Source organism: Aristolochia californica, unplaced genomic scaffold (assembly GCF_029961685.1).
Source record: "Aristolochia californica isolate CCGP_79_NKW_82.1479 unplaced genomic scaffold, dmAriCali1.0.hap1 SCAF_11, whole genome shotgun sequence".
Taxonomy (NCBI): domain Eukaryota; kingdom Viridiplantae; phylum Streptophyta; class Magnoliopsida; order Piperales; family Aristolochiaceae; genus Aristolochia; species Aristolochia californica.
Window position 1 is genome coordinate 9,645,150 of NW_027181782.1, and position 18,178 is coordinate 9,663,327.

The window sequence follows — 18,178 nt, forward strand, 5'->3', positions numbered from 1 at the left end:
ATAGATGAAACCAATTCAGCATATTAGTACCAATGCCAATCTAAATGAAAACATGCTTGTAACAAACGCAAGATCCCGAAAAAAAGAAAGAAAAAATACCATCACAATGGAACAGAAACTAGCATTTTATTTGCTTTAATCAACAATACTTTGAGGGAAGTTTCTGTACAATCAACAATATACACTTTTGATTCGTTTAATCATTTAATCAGGGAGGATCTGCAGAGAGGACATGTAGTCGCTCTGCTCAACCATGGAAGGAGGCACTCGCTGTGGAACACATGTGAGCATGGAGTCTCCGTCACCTCCTTCCTCGATCCTCCTAATTCTTCGATACAAACTGTGCAAGTCTCTCCGGCAGCTATCTCGCTGACCTCCTTCAACTTCATGTTCTGGCCGACAGAAGCCGGAGGCATTGACTCAGGCTCTACAGGAAACAATGGCCGAATGTCGATTTCGATCATCTCACTCACGTCAACAGCCACATCCAACCTCGTACACCCATTCCTCCACGTGATCTCCGCGCAATCACCTCCAAGAATATAGAGATGTGCAAGGAGTTGGACGTACGCCTTGGAGCTGAAGGAGAAGTGGTCTAGTATTCCGGAGGCCGCATTCTGCCAGCGACTCCGATCCAACAATATAGAAAGCGGCAGACGAAAGCTCATAGCCGGTATGAGGAGATTAACTTGTTCAATATGGGCTCCCTCCGACATAGAACACATACAGAAGACTTGATGGCAGATTGAGATGACCGCCGTGGGATCGTCGACTGGGGTTTGACACGAAGGGTTAAAACTCATTTCAATAGACACAGGTTCTTCAGGGGTAAGTAGGGGAGGAACAGGAGAAGCAGCGGGGTACTCAGCCATGAAGGCCACTGAAGAAGAGGAACGATTGGAGTGGAAGAAGAGGAAGGAGCACCGGAGACCAGTGGAAGAAGAGTAAGGAGCAGACTGACTAAAGTGGAGTAGCGAATTAGTTTAGAAGTTGCTGGAAGAATACGAAACCTGGAGTGGAAGAAGAGGAAGGAGCACCGGACTGGAGTGGAAGAAAAGAAAGGAGCAGTTGAGTGGAAAAACGACTGAAGCTGGAGTGGAAGAAGAGGAAGGGAGCAGTTGAGTGGAAGAAGACTGAACTGAGTTAACCGTAGAGCAGAAATGGAAGAATACGGAAGCTGGAACCTTAATTTATAGGCGAATAGAGTTTAAACCCCGCAGTTAGTTTAGAAACCGTGTGATTAAATCTGGCGGTGGAAGATGAAGGCGGTCCAAAAGATCAACAGCTGCGAAGCGTCCTTCAGCAGCGGCAGCAGGAAAGGGTCACTGCCCTCTTGATTTCCCCCGCCCCAAGGCACGAAAAGAAAGAGGGCGAGGGACTCTGGTATGTGTTGATTCGACTCGTTACCGAGCTGCCTGCAGACTAAAGCTGGAGTGGAAGAAGAGGAAGGGAGCAATTGAATGGAAGAAGACTGAATTGAGTTAACCGCGGAGCAGGAATGGAAGAATACTAAAGCTGGAACCTTAATTTGTAGGCGAACAGACTTTAAACCCGCAGTTAGTTTAGAAACCGCGTGATTAAATCTGGCGATGGAAAATGAAGGCGCTCCAGAAGATCAACGGCTGCGAAGCCTCCTTCAACAGCGCCAGCGGGAAAGGGTCACTGCCCTCTTGATTTCCCCCGCCCGAAGGCACGAAAAGAAAGAGGGCGAGGGACTCTGGTCTATGTTGATTCGGTTCGTTACCGAGCTGCCTGTAGACGAAGATGGAGTATGAGAACAAGCACGTCCTCGTCCCCATGGTTCGCATGGTCAGTTGGCAGTACCATGCCTCTTTTTTTTTTTTCTTTTCTTGCGGTTGATTCCTTCATTCTTTAGCTGTTTATTTGCACTAAAAGAGTGCTATCCCATTCTTGTGCATGTAGGGAACTTCACCATTCCGGCTTTTAGCTGCAGAATATGGTGCAGACATCACTTACGGAGAAGAGAGAATCGATCTTAAGATGCTGAAGTGTGAACGGAAGATCAATAGTATTGTATGCTGGTTTTAAACATCAAAATTATAGTTTAGAACTTGTTTTATGTTCTTTGATAATTTTCAATTTCCACAGCTTGACTAGGAAATATTGTTTGTTTATCTAGATGTATAGCATAGAGGAAATATGGTTCTAAGGTTGCTAGATCTTACTTGTACCAAATAATGTCCTTTGTTAACTGAGAGAAGGATAGTGGTTTTACACAAATTCTTGTTCATTATGTGGTAAAATCTCTTAAATAAATTATGTTTTCTTCTAGAGTCTCTTGGTACTACAGATTTTGTGGAGAAAAGAACGACAACTTTAGTTTTCAGGACTTGCGCTAAGGAGGCAAATTGGGTACTTCAGATTCTGTGAGGGCTCTTGCTACTGCTCAGATGTTGTATGTTTATTCTTGTTGTATCTTAGATATAGATCAAGTTGTAAACATGTAAATCTAATTGGTGATCAATTACTGAGGCATTGCACTTAGCAAGTACTGGTCTAACCGGTCAATCATATGGAATTTATATAACTCTTACCTTTTCTAGTTATTATGCAAGATAACTTTGACAAGAAAAGTGTATTACCTAACTGATATTTTTCTCAAGTTCTACATTTTGGTAATGTTTATCTCAGTCATTGCATGATCATCATAATTGGAGAATTTTTGGAGTGTATTTCCACTTTCAGGTTCAAACATGTAGCGGCTATTGACATCAACATGGGCTGCCCCCAGTCATTCTCTATCAGTGGGGGCATGGGTGTAGCTTTATTGTCAAAGCCAGAGCTTATTGATGATGTAATAGATGCGTCTTTATTGAGATATGGCAGTTTCATGATTTTTATTTTGATTATTTCTATTTTTATCCAGTGTCATGTTGTAGTTTCATTTTATGCAGATTTAACTACATTAAGAAGGAACTTAGACACTCCAATAACTTGTAAAATTCAATTTCTTAAGTCACGTCAAGACACTGTAGAGCTAGCTAGACGAATTGAGAAGACTGGTGTGTCTGCTCTTGCGGTTCATGGAAGGACAACACTTCATATATTCATAGTCATTTTTTTGAATGTTTGTTACAATAGAAAAATATATTTTCTTGTTGTGGTATATTCTGTGTTGATGGTTTATTCTAGTTTTATTTGGTGTTTCATTGTACTTCTGGTTTTGATATTGGAAATTGCTCTCTGATTCTTCCAAGTATTGTTTACTAAGAATAGTAAGATGAGAAAATATAGAATGTTGCGTGCTATTTGAATGAAATGTCTAGGAGCAAATACCGGGATGGATGATTACAACATTTCTGAGAAAATTAACTTGAAGGTGCTTTTAAAGTTGGACAAGAATTTTGTATTTTCGATATGTATCCTGATTTAACTCTTTGGAGTACTGACTTATATAACAAAATATAAGTAAATAAAAAATCTGGAAATATATGCTCTTCAGCAATCATCCATTTTTTAACAAAGTTTCAGACTCTCTCCAGAATGGTAATAGAGTCCAAATGAGTTTAATGAGCCCTTTTGCAATACTATAGATAAGCTACAAAATTCAAGACCTGTTCTGTCCAATGTATCTTCTCTCGTGAAACTTGAATTTGTATTTCCTCTCGTTTGCTTCATGTATAGGCCTGAAATTAAATTAGATTTAAAGAGGAAGATAAGTATCTAGCACAAGCAAAGGTTGACAACATGGTGACCTTACAGTGTATCTATTAAAAAGCAGTTGATGAGTTTGTGGACATAACAAGCTGACAAAGTTAATCTTATCCTTTAAAAAAAAAAAAAAAAGGCAGATTGAGTTGATCACAGGGAAATGACGGATGAAGAAGACACCATGATTTAGAGTTGTTTGTAGTTCAAGTTGTCAACATGGTTGCAATGATTAAAAATTTGGCTTAGTGTGCGCCGGCACCTCTATAGTGAACAATGCGATCTCCTCCACTCAAACATCATTATCTTAAAGGTCATTTTAAATATATGTAACAACTTTACATAAATAATGTTACTTAAAGGGAAGATTTACATAACTAAATATAATTGATTCAAGCTTATTCACAGCAGGTTCTGGCAATATTAATACTTTGTTCCACAACCATCTGAATATTTATCTGGTGCATAAGAAATTAGATGTTTAGATATGCGTTTACTTTTGAGTACTCCTAAGGGTATGTACCCCAGAAAAGTCCAGATTAACCTGCCTCAACCTGACCTCCTCCAAATGGAAATGTGTTTTTCCCTACTATCCTGCAATCTAGTTGATGAGAAATATATTCAGGGGGTTCAAGCATTTGCTGACATGGGTATAGTTGGAAATAATCCCTCTCAATGTCCAGACTTCATGACTTTGGTTACTGGTTGTAGTTTATTGTTTTTGTACTTAAAATAAGAGAATTTATGCCATTCTAAAACTAGAAAAAGAGTTTATAAGTTGTAGTAAGAAGAGTGTCTTTCTCCATGTACTGATCTCTTACTTAAATGAATTTATAAGAGGGGAAAAGTGATTGACTTGTTCCTACAAAATACAAACCATATAATCATTGTAAGATTTGTTAATGAGAATTATTCCATATTGGTTAATAATAAGAAGAGTCAAGTGGTTCTCAGTTGGGAAAAAGGCCTCCTAACTTCAGTTTGTCATATTGGGATGTACCTGGACTTAACTTTAACATGGAATGAAAGATAGATGAGCCTTGTTGGCTCGATTTTTCTATTTTATTTTGTTTTCTATATGTGTTATTTATGTGTTAGACCTGGTGTCCCTATGAGTAGGTTTGTATGTGAAGGGGAGTGTTAGTGGAAATAATATCATATTTGTAAATATCAAGAAAAGTCATGCGGATATTAGGTGGGAAAAGGCTTCCTAACTTCGGTTGGGATGGACCTTGATTTAGAGCCACATAATGCAAGAGGGAAGGAAACTTCTCTTCAAATCCATTAGTTTAAAACTTAAACTACATGAAGATTGACTTTCAATTAGCACTCTGTATTACATAATAGCTCTTAAATTTTTTTTACTAGGAAATGGTTTTTCATATACTTGAATAGTCCCCCTCAAATTGGAGCACACATGTTATTGATTTCTAGCTTGTAATATCGTGAATGTAATTATGCTGAACCCATAAATGGATTTATTTACTATAGAAACTTCGTTTTCCCTTTCAACCACAATTTTACTTAGTTGTTCCATATCCACATCTTGTAGAGATCTCTGATAAGGAAAGCATTTATTTTTTATATCTATCTAATTAATAGGCCAATGATAGTTGGCAATAATAGAGAAAAAACATGAATGGAATTTAATTTGGCAACAGGAGAAAAAAAATCAGAGTAATTAATTCCTTAAGTTTAAGTAAACCCGTTTGGCCACCAATCTTTGTTTGACTCATTCCTTACTATCATTAGGGTTATATTTCACTGTTACACCCACCTTTCTTTTTTTTTTAGTGGGTAATGATGTCAAGCCTAGAATGTGATTGTTTTAAATGACCCCCATTCCTTCTTCTATTGTCATTCGCAAACTTGGGCGTGTTAGAGCATGTTGGTAGGATTGGGAAATAAAGATGGATGACAAGGTTGAGAGAAAAGAGGCACAATTGGGGGATAAGTGTTGTGTGGACACAAAATGGGATGTTGGATGCGAAGTATTGGCCTTCACTTAGATACAAGATATGTCCCCTTTTCGTAGTCTATTATTCAAAAAGTGGTCCAAAGATGACTAGATTCAAGAAATCACTTACCTAAAAAACCTCATCAAATGAACCAAATGTCTATATTTCTCTATTTTTTGACGATGTGGATGACTAAAGTGGAGCAGTTTTTAGATGCTTTTTAAAAAAAAAAATGGTTTAGATGCCTTCTTTTGCACACCTTTAAAGTAAAAAATGGATCTACCTTGTGATGAATGGTCACCGCAAACTAGGGCAAGACATTAAGATGCAAAAGAGGATTCACCTCGACCATAAGAGGGTGGCTTCAAAGAAGGTAACATCAGTCGAGGTATAAAACTTCGTTGGATATGGGTCATAGCATATGTATCCCTTTTGAGTTGTAAGTACCCAATGAAATACACTTCGTGGTTCTAGCTTCTAATTTGTTTCCATTTTCGATGAACAATGCACAAAATACACACTGAAAGTCATGAGGAATCAATGAAAATGGACTCTTCTTGTTGTGAGGGAGTTGCTCCCTCTTCCTTTGTAAATTTTATTGTTTATATATAAATACATCTTTATAAAAAAAATGGACTCTTCCTAAGAAAATAATACTTAAAAAGGGTGTCTCATTATTTACAACACCTCAAGGCATTCTATGATTAGATAACAAGCCATCTACATTACATACGGCCAAAAACATTGTGGAATATTCATACCACGTAACAAAGATTGGGCTACTTTAAGCAAATGCCTAGTTTTTCTTTTGGTTGCCCAATTTTGTTTTTGGGGTATACACATATTGATGTAAAATACCTTTTCCTTACAAAAGGAAGAGAATGTGGAGGACCTATCTTCTCTCACTTTATCTGAACAAAAGATTTTAATCAAAGAACCATACTATAGAAATACCATTAAATAAAATAGATAAAAATAGGATAGATTTGATACATACGTGAGTCCCCAAAGTATGATTTGTATTATCGAATGATCTAAATGACCTCTAAGGGTCACAATTGATAGACCCAACTATCAGACTCCTATGACTTATTGGTGAACATCCTTCTTCCTCAGTCCTAAGACTTGTAAACTTTTCCTCTAGACAATTGGTGTAACTCTTTTTCTACCTTCCTAGGGCCACACAAAAGCAAACTTCTTTGACATACCCTAACTAGATCATCAATGTGACCTATTCCAATAGTGGTTTGTAACATCCTATTTCGCATGAGATTTATACAACAACCTTTTTCCCAGAGTCCCTTTTAAGTATCTCAAAATCCTTTATGTTGCCTCAAGATGAACTCTTTGGAAGTTCTCCATAAATTGACGTAGAATCCCTACTATAAATGTTGTTTAGTGTTAAGTTGGGTCGAAGGCCCTATCCCAAAATGACTAGTCAACTTAGGAAACCTCTTTGCCAGCTAATAAACTCAATATCTTTGAACTCACTAATCCATGTGGGACTCTTCCTTAACAGTCCCCCTCACGTGTAGACCCTCTTTTGTGGCTCTACAAGTGGATAATTTAGGAGTAAGCAGTTTAGGTGTAGGCCCTCTTTTGTGGGTCTACAAGTGGATAGTTTAGGTGTAGACCCTCTTTTGTGGCTCTACAAGTAGATAGTTTAGGTTCAGGCCCACATATGAGTACCCACTCTGATACCATGTTAAGTTGGGTCGAAGGCCCTATCCCAAAATGACTAGTCAACTTAGGAAACCTCTTTTCCAGCTAATAAACTCAATATCTTTGTACTCAGTAATCCATGAGGGAATAGTCCCACTTGGATTAATGAGTGCAAAAAATCTTGATTTTATTAGTTAGGAAAGAGGTTTCCTAAGTTGGCTAGTCATTTTGGGATGGGTATTGGACCCAACTTAACATGGTATCTGAGCAAGTACTCATATGTGGGCCTACACCTAAACTATCCACTTATAGGTCTACAAAAGAGGACATACACCTAAATTATCTACCTGTAGAGCCACTAAAAGAGGGCCACCTAAACTATCCACTTGTAGAGCCACAAAAAAAGGGCCTACACCTAAAACTAGCCACTTATAGAGCCACAAAAGAGGGTCTACCCATGAGGGGGACTGTTAAAGAATAGTCCCACATGGATTAATGAGTACAAAAATCTTGAGTTTATTAGTTAGGAAAGAGGTTTCCTAATTTGGCTAGTCATTTTGGGATGAACCTTGGACCCAACTTAACAAATGATATATCTGGTTTGTGCCTGTTGCATAAATGAGCTTTCCAATTAACCGCTTGTATTCATTCTTTTGTTGAACTTTGGACTCTTGTTATCATCCAAACAACCCATATTCTTCTAACATATCTTTGACATAATTCCTCTGGGATAACACCTACACTTGCCTTACTTGAAACAACCTCAATGCTAAGAAAGTATTTCAAGTACCTCAAGTCTTTCATTTGAAAATGATTTTCTAGATACTTCATTTACCTCTGCAATTCTTTTATCTCTCTTCCCAAGAGCAATATATCATCAACTAATGACCACATCAAAACAAATACTAAATGGTCACAATGATTTTGGGAGAAAAGGGGTGAGGCAAGCCGTTTTCTCCCTTTTCTTTGTCAACCCGCATTTCTGTCTCAATGCAAGGCTTCTTGGACTTCATTGGCAAGTGTGGTTTGGATGAGATACTTCTTTTCGAAAAGAACTACACTTGGACTAACAATCAACAACAACCTATCCTCTCAAAATTGGACCTTTTCTTGCCTTGTCATGATTGGTTGTAGCTGTTTGAGAACGTTACTGGAAGAGTTCTCAATAAGGTAGGGTCTGATCATTGGCCTATCATGTTGACCTCTATTTTTGAAAAATGGGGGCCCTCTCTGTTCCGTTTCAAAAACTCATCGTTGATGAAGAAAAATTATGGAGAAAATTTTTGAAGCTCTTATTGATTCATAAAATGAAAAATGAACGAGTGGGCTACTAGTCATGCCTCTTTGGGTGCTGAAAAGGCTTCCCTCCTATCTCAAATCGGAGCCCTAGACCTGGTGGAGGAACAAAGGTACCTAACATCTGATGAGTTTTCTTCCCGAGTTTCTCTAAATTCTAATCTCAATACGACCCTGCATTAAGAGAAGATCTGTTGGAAGCAAAGAGCCAGATTTAAATGGCTGAAGGAGGGAGATGCAAATATTAAAGTTTTCAACGCCTTTGCTTCAGTAAAGAGGAAATCCAATCGAATTACCTCATTATGCATTAATAACGAGGTAATGTTGTGTTAGACCTTGATTACTAATGAGTTGATTAAGTTTTTTACAGATCTATATTCGGAGGAGTGTCCTAATAGGCTGAAGTTTCAACAGATTAACTTCTCTCGTCTCTCTCCAGTAGTCGTTTCATTGATAGAATCTCCTTTCTCTTTTGGAGAAATTGAGGGGGCCATCTTGGGCATGGAAAGCGATACGGCCCCTGGCCCTGATGGTTTCAATCGAGATTTTTTAAAAAGATTTTGGTCCCGTCTCAAGGAAGATATTATTGCAATGACTCATGGCTTCTTTGGGATTGGCATCACCTTCCACAGTATTGGTGCATCTTTTATCACTTTGGTTCCGAAGAAAGCAAGTGTTGAGAAACCAGAGGATTTTTGCCCAATCAGTCTTGTTACGAGTGCATACAAAATTATTGTGAGAATCCTGACTCACCGTTTAAAGGTGTTGCTCCATATCATCATCCACATTGGGCAAGGCGCTTTCCTTAAGGGGAGAGAAATTTTAGATTCCACAATGGCAGCACATGAGCTTATGGATCACTTCCTCTGTAACTAGGACCCGAGAATTGCCCTTAAGCTTGATCTCGAAAAAGCTTTTTGATAGAGTAAATTGGATCCTGGTTGATGAGATAATGGAAAAAATGGGTTTCGGAGAAAAATGGCGATTTTGGATCAGAAGTTGTGTGGACTCAGCATCCTATTCCCTCATCCTCAATGGTTTGGTCTGTGGGTATTTCAAAGGAACTAGGGGGATTAGACAAGTTGACCCTCTCTCTCCGCTCTTATTCAACATAGTAGAAAAATTCCTCTCCGTTATGTTTTTTTTGGCTTTTAATCTTGGACAACTCCTACCCCCCCCCCCCCCCCCCCCCCCCCCCCCCACTAGTCCCTAGCAGGCTTTTAATATTCCTATACTTCAGTATGCAGATGATACAATATTATTTGGAATCGGAAATATTGATGGAGCCAGAAGGATCAAAGCAGTTTTGTGCCTTTTTGAATTAGCGTGTTGGCAGAAAGTTAATTAGGGGAAAACCTCTCTCATAGTATTCAATGTTGGCCCTGAGCTTCTTGCAAAGATGGTGAATTTATTTAGTTTTTCAACTACTAGCCTCCGAGCAATATACCTTGGTCTCCCCCTCTTCAATGGGCGTATATCCCAAAATTTGTGGAACCCGGTGGTCAAAACAATTGAGTCCTGATTAGCTACCTGGAAGGGGTGTCTCCTCAACAAAGTTGGAAGGCTAATCCTTTTTAAGTTTTGTATTGCGGGCATCCCAAATTATGCTTTGTCCCTTATGCCTTGCCCTTCTTCCATATGTAAGATGAAAAGAAGGTTTCTCTGCAGGGGATCAAGTAATACATTTAAATATCACTTGGTCAGATGGGATGAAGTATGTCTACCAAAGAGATTGGGTGGATTGGGGATTCGGAAATCAAAGGAAATGAACCAAGCTCTGCTCCTTAAATGGATATGGAAGTTTAACACTATTTCTTCTAACCTTTGGAAGGAAATGGTTCATGTCAAGCTGGGTTAGAATTCTCCATGGTGGATGTCTGGTGGAAATTAGAGAGGGATATCCTCAATATGGAGATCATTGTACTCACTTCTTCAGAAATTTTCCTCAGCCAGTAGATTCTTTTTTGGAAGCGGTAGATCTCTTAAATTTTGGGATGATGGGTGGACAATGCAGAAACCGTTGCGGAACTCCTTCAAGAATATATTCCTCCTTTCTACCCAAAGGGAGATATCAGTAGCCGATGCTTTTGAGGGGGGTGGTTTGAGCCTACATCCCTGAAGGGGTCTTTTCGACTCGGAGGCCTTGGAAGCAAGCCGTTTATTGGATTCTTTGAATTCTATTAAAATGAGACCTTCCGATGCGGACAAGCTCATTTGGTGGCATAACAAAAGAGGGACATTCTTTTTTTCATCTACTTTGTATGGCTTCTCTGTGCACCTCCAAAGATAAAATTCTTCATGTGGAGCGCTTTCCAAAGTAAGATTCTCATGGCAGATGTGCTTGGAAGAAGGGGTCACCCATCTATTGACCCCCTCTGTGTTTTTTGCAATGTGAGGCTGAAACCATCAGTCATATTCTTCTACAGTGCTTCTTCTCATGGAATGTGTGGACCTCTGTCTTCTACAAGTTTGGGTTGCAATTCTATATATCAGTTGATCTGATCTCCTTCAGCAAGTCGATCATTTCTTATCTCTTTCCTGGTCTCAGTAAAGTGAGGATCTCCGCTTGTGCTAGTTTTGTACCGTGGGGGCTTTGGAATGAGCGTAACTGGAAGCGTTTTGATGCTAGAAGTGAATCAGAGGTAAGAGTAGCAGACAGGGTATCAGGGTAAATCTCCACCTGGCTCCTAACTAAGGAGTCTTTTTCCTCCTTCAAGGGTACCTCTATCCATGATAACTAGAGCAATTTGGCAAAGATGCACTTTGGGACCAAGATTCAAGTCATGCAGGAGTGGACTCCCTGAGAAGCTGGTTACCTAAAGTTGAATTTTGATGGCTCTTCTTTTGGCAATCCGGGGATCGCTGGTATTGGGGGAGTTATTTCGGATCCATCTGGCAATCAGTGTTTCTCTTATGCTGGCCCGTTAGGCATTTCCGATTCAACATCGGTTGAGCTCTATGGCCTCTTCAATGGGCTTCACTTTTTCAAAGACAATTGCAGTGGTCCCATTCACATTCAAGGGGACTTGAAGGTGGTTATTGGATGGTGCGAGTGTGCTTCCCCTCCACCGTGGCGCCATTGGGACATCTTTTGGGAGATTTTAGATATTAACTCACTTCTATCTTGTATTTGGTCTCACATTCCGAGATCTGCAAATTCGACAGCAAATTTGCTAGCCAAGCAGGGAGCGTCCCTGCAATCTCTTGTTGTTAAGGATTTGCTCCCTCTTCCTTTGTAAAATTTCTCTTGTTAATATAAAAATATCTTTATTAAAAAAAAACTTTGGGAGACACCAAAAATTATCAAAACTTTGTTCGACTTATTCACACTCTTGGGCTTTGTTTTATTTCCAAAACATTGCTTGAGCAGCATACCCAAGAGATTGCTCCATGTAATATTAGAAGGTGTTTTTGTTGTCTAACTGATACAAAGGCCTACCTTTATTAACTATAACTGATATTACAATGTGAATCGAGCTACTTCTAGCTATTGGGAAAATGCATCAAATACATCTACTCCATTTAGGGGTGGCATCGAGCCAAGCTGAGCCCGAACCTGCCTATGTTTGAGCTGAGCTTCGAGCCGAGCCTCATCTCGAGCCTAAAATTTTTATTGAGCTCGAGCCCCAGAGTTCGAGCAGAACTCGAGCCTCAACATACATTTAAAAATTTTCAAAAAATATATATCAAATAAAATATATATAAAATTATGCATACATTTTACATAAAATTGGGCATGACCTCTACATAAAATTGGGCATAACCTATATATATAATACATGTATAAGATTGTGCATAACCTATATATATAATACGTTTATAAGATTGGGCATAACCTCTACTTAAAATTGAGCATAATCTATATATATAATACCTGTATAAAATTAGACATGACCTCTATTTAAAATTGAGCATAATCAACATACATAATACCTGCTTAAATACTCCATAAAATTGTTTATACATTCCATAAACACTCCAAGAAATTGTTTATACACTCCATAAAATAGTCTAAACACTCCATATACTGCATAATATTATAAATAAATTCCATACAATAATCAAACACAACAAAATTAAAAGAAATATCACTATCAATTTATAATCACCCAAATAAAAACTATAAATCCATTATAAAATTACAAACTATAGTTATTTCTCTTCAAGCTAGAAAATAATATACACCTTTGCTTGAGCAAAATCTCCACCTATTACAAAAAGAAAAAAATAAAATTAGTTATTGTTAGATAAAAAAATACTCTTCCACTACTAGTTACATGATGTCGATAAAAATATTAAAATTACAATGATGAGAAAAACATGAAAAATCATGTAGCAGGTAGCATTATCTTTGCACTCTTCTTCTCGGGCTATAATCATAAAACTAAATTTTAATAAATAAAACTAAAAAATATCGTAATATATAATTAATCAAAGAAATTCACTTTTTGATTTTTCTTTATACCATGAAGAGTCTGAACCCAATCACTGCCACAAATCAAAGTTTGAAATATATTTGGTACCAAGGAAGAACGATACAAGTCTATTACTCTACCACCAACACTAAATAATGACTCCAAAGCTACTGTGGATATGAGAATTATAAGGGGGTTAGTCAACAAACTTAAAATTTGAAGTTCATCTTCATCTCCTGCTTCAAATTCATTTAATTCCTCTACATGAAATTCAATTTCAAACTTGGTGTTAGTGTCGACGAGTTCATATACATTGGAAAACAGTTTCTAGTGTTAGTGCCCCAAAATAAGAAAAATATAAAAAATAAGAAAATAAGTAACTTTTAATAGTATACTTAATTAAAACATAATATTTAAACCCCAAATTAGGTAAAACAAACATGATTACAACACAAATAAGTAATTTAATGTATAATTAAAATAAATTAATATAGTAATTAGTTAAATTAGATATCATATTATTTAATGATTGCAGTTTATTATACATTAATACAATAATTACGTGAGCCAATTAACTGTGTACATGATTAATTATAAAAAATAAAAAAATAAAAAGGAAAATTTGATCAAATGCTAACTTTAACACACTATATTTTTACGTATTATTGCATCGTCCAAAGGAAAAACGGGCTGAGAAAGGGATTTGCAAGTTTTTTTTTAAAAAAAAAAAAATACACGTGCGAAACTCGCATGTGTGAACTGCACTTGCGAGTTCGCACGCTGTGCGGGATGTAGTGTCGAGGGGGGAAAATAATCTCCCCCCCTCAACTTAGGTATCCGAACTTTAGGTATCTGGGGGTTCTGTGCAGTTCTGACAAGAGTGGTGGTCGGTTGATTTGACGGCGGCAGCAAGCGGTGGTAGGGGGGTGACGACGATGGGAGAGGGTCTAGAGCAGCCGCTCTAGTTGGGGTACGACGAGGCGAGGGCGACGCTACGGGAGTTGACGGCGACGACGATGAGAGGAAGAGAAGGCGATGAGCGGGGGGAAAGATTAGGTGTGGCAGCGGCGAAAAGGGCACTGACAGCGAGAGGGAGAAGGGAGATGGAGGGCGAGAGAGGGAATTTCGGAGGAAGAAGAGAGAAGGGAAGGAGGAAAAGAAGAGAGTGAGGGCGGAAGAGAGACCGAAAATAAAATTTTGGGAGAGAGAGTGCGAGACTCCAGAAAATTTGCCCATCCTAACGAGTCGGCTCGCGAGCCGACGAGCTGAACCTGGCTCTGCTCTAGCTCGGCTTGTTAACCTAAACGAGCCCATTTCTGAGTTCGAGTTCGGCTCGAGCTCGATATATAACGAGTCGAACCGAGCCGGAACAAAGTCGAACACGAGCCGCTCGCGAGCCGGCTCGATTCGAAGCCACCCCTAACTCCATATGTCTCAATGTAACCTTTGGCTACCCAACGTTTTTTGTCCCTCTCAATAGTACCATTTCATGATATTTAATCATCATTCGTTCTTCCTTCCAATAGTACCATTGCATGATACTTAATCATCATTCGTCATTCCTTTCAATAGTACTATTAACATGATATTTAGTCATATATACCCATCTATTGACAACTATAGCAGCCCCAGAAGGTGGATCACAAATGTCCAAGTCACTCTTGTAACAAATGGTTCATTTCCTTGTCCATTGCCTATTTCCTTTATGGGGAATTAAAAGTCTTTTGCACTGTTTTGGGAATGGAAGAACACGATAGGGACAAGGCAAAGGATATAAATGTGGGAGACAGAAAATCAAAGGACAGAGACTGAGAAAGTAGATGTTATGTACATGTCCAAATACCTTTCCAAAGAGCTATGGGCAAGTCCAACTCATTAAATTCATTGGCATCAGGAGGAGAAGATGATGGGGAAATGGAAGAAGAGGACTCACGTACTTGTGTGTCTGCTTGTGCTTATAGACCATACTTGTTTCTTAGGCAATGCAATAAACATGCATTTGGTTCATCCATCACAATAGCTGGTAATGTAATGTCCAAAGAACTTTGCATTACAATACCAAACTTAGTTGATGAAGAGAAATAACTTGTCTAAACAAGGTGACTTTGGCCAAGAGGTACATCTTTTTTGGTCTTAGGGTAATAACACCTACACCCTCTTGGTGATGAAAATCAAGAAAAACACATTTGATGTACCAATGGGACAATTTGTTCCGCTTAGACTCCAAAAGAATGCAAAAAATAAATTGAAACAAAAACCCTTGAACACAACTTAAACAACTTGTAACGAGGCTTCAAGAACCTTAAAAGGAAAGCACACCCCCCCCCCCCCCCCCCCCCCCCCCCCAACATTGAAAAACACGAAGTCGAGATATCATCTCCCAAAAAAGATGTAGGGGCATGCATATGAAACAACAAGTCGATTTTTACTATCTAGAACTCCATTTTGTTCTGGTTAAAACATATTATGTAGGATTCCATGTGAGGCACAAAAGTTTTGATTTACAAACTTAAGTCCATTATCAAATCAAAAGATACAACTAGAAACACCAAATTAAGTTTATTTCCTTACGAAACTTCACAAATGCCCCTAATACTTCAGTTATTTTCACTTAGGAGATACACCCATGCCACATGGCTGAAATCATCAATGAAAGACAAGAAATACTTACAAACAAAAGGATTAGATACCCTACATAGGGCTCTTACATTTGAATGAACTAACTCAAATGGCCCCATACTCTTTTGATTACTACTTGACAAAAGAAGTCTTTCTATGGTGCTTTCCGAGATGACATGTGTCACAATCAAAGGAATTATCAGAAGACAATGTAAGAAGAAATTGATGGAGTTTAGTTGATAATGGGTGCCCAAAACACGAGTCCCATTGGTAAGGAGTCATCTTTCCTTGAAGTGCCATGGTATGTCGTTTAGGTACTTCCTCAAGGTAGTTGAAACTTCTATTTCACATCCTCCACCAATTGTCTTCCTTGTCTGTAGGTCCTAAAAAACACAAGAATTAAGACTGAAAGTGACTGTACAGTTCAAGGATTCAGTCAGTTGTCTTATTAACAGTACATTTACTGGGAACTTTTGCAGCCTATAATACTAAGGACAGTGATATATTAGGCGTGGTATGATTCATATCCTCCCTACTAACACGTGATGTGGACCCATCAGCCTGAACAATATATTTATAAAAGTAGATGGAGAAAAAGGTGAAAATAGGAAAGACATCTTGACATGGGTGGAAGCCCTTGAGTCAATGACCCAATTCGTGTTAGGAGGTACATGGAAGGCAGACATACCTAAATTAGCTAGAGTAACATTGGCATTGGAGGAGAGGGGCCAACAGTTTAAGTAACTGAAGAGGATACAAATGTCAACTATCTCAGTTTCTCTAATTTCATATTATCATCTTTTATTTCAGTGAAAGTCTCACTTCTACCACCAACTGCCACTTCGTTTCTTCTTTCACACTGGAGAAGGCCATTCAGGCTTCCCATACGTGTCCTAATACTTGTTTGAATAGTGATTTGACCTTCCATGGTGGGCACAAGGGATCCTGCAAAATGGAATGAGATTGCTGATATTGTAGCAGCATTATCAATCCCTGTTATAGCAAATGGAGATGTATTTGAGTACGATGATTTTCAATGTATAAAAAGTGCAACTGGTAATTGTCATATCAGGGTTTAGTCTGGATGTTCATCCTTTTTTTTCCTTTTTAGTGAAGGAAATGGTCTGAAGATTTTTCTTATGATAAAGAATGTAACTTCTCTCTCTAACGAGAAAACAATAAATGTTGATCACAGACCCTCTGGTTACAATTAAGCCTTTTAGTAGCATGACTAATATCACCTTAATTTTATGGTTTTTAATAAATCACAGTCTCTGTCACTGGCAGAACTGCAAAGCATTTAAAAATATTTTTATATGAGTTTCTTTTTTTTGTGATTCTTGAAATATGTTATTTCTGTTAATGCCTCACTTTGCCTTTTTTCTTTGATGAAAATGCCTCACTTTTCCTTGTGACAATATGTATATTGTTTCAGAAAGAAATGTTATAATTATCTATATAGGTTTTTAATCATTTATAATTCTTGTAAATATTAAAGTGCTCTAAATGAATTTGGCGAGTGTCAAGTGAAAATAGAAACTGTGAAGCAGTCAAAATTTTCTTTTCTCTAAAAGAACTAAGGAGAAAAAAAAAAGGAAAAAAAAAACTCTTAATAATGGTGTAATTGTGTTACTGGAAATATGACTATGACCTCTTGTTTAGTTTTCACTAACAAAAAAAGATAAAAGAATATTCTAGCTTGAAACCTCTACCATGGGTTTTAATGTACTTCTTAAGTAATTCATATACCTCTGGAGTTTCTAGGTGCTTCATCTGTGATGGTGGCTAGGGGGGCTCTCTGGAATGCTTCGATGTTCAGTGCCAAAGGCATATTACCATGGGAAGATGTCAGAAGAGAGTATGTAAGGAAGGTATGCATCTCATCCCTTAAATGGTGTATTTTGAGTTCTGGAATGCATCTTTATTATATTAAAAAAATCAATCTTGCTTCTAGAGCAATTTATTTCTTTTTCAAGAGTAAAAACCGATCTTTTTTCCGGAGGATTCTTTTCGTTATTTTCTTTTTTCAGTGCAGAATGTCTTATGGGACAACAATCTTAGAAGCACCAAGCAAACATTGAAGGAAATGATAATGCACTACTCATGCCTTGAATTTCCAGAGGGAAAGGCTGTGACGAAGTCTGAGACATTGGCAGACTTAGCGTAAGTTCCTTCGCGTGTATGCTTTCTTTGTGATGGTGTGGAAGTACAGTTTTGACACAAATAAAGTCCATAGTAGTTGTTGCTTTCATTTCAAATCTATTTATATAAAAATACTCCATATTCTTAATAAGCTCTTTATTCCCAACCCACTCTTACTAAATAAGACAGGCTATGGATATCATTACTAGAGTTCTATTGGAATAGTGATGCGGGAGAGAGGAAGAGTGGTACTTGACTGACGTTTTTCCCCTTTAGCGCCAGCAACTGCTGCTCCCCAAGCTCAATGCCAAAATTTTGGTGACTTTTGCTACCTACCTCCTCTTATGTGATGGAGGAAGCTGCTACTATGTATTGTTATGAAACTGCTGCTAAGACGATATGTGTTAACTTTAGCGC

The 18,178-nt window shown here is 38.1% G+C and overlaps 1 pseudogene; it reads left to right on the top strand.

Moving 5' to 3' along the window:
* Positions 1-1,764: 1,764 nt before the first annotated feature.
* LOC137944784 (uncharacterized) lies at positions 1,765-17,786 on the top strand (annotated as a pseudogene).
* The last annotated feature ends 392 nt before the right edge of the window (positions 17,787-18,178 follow it).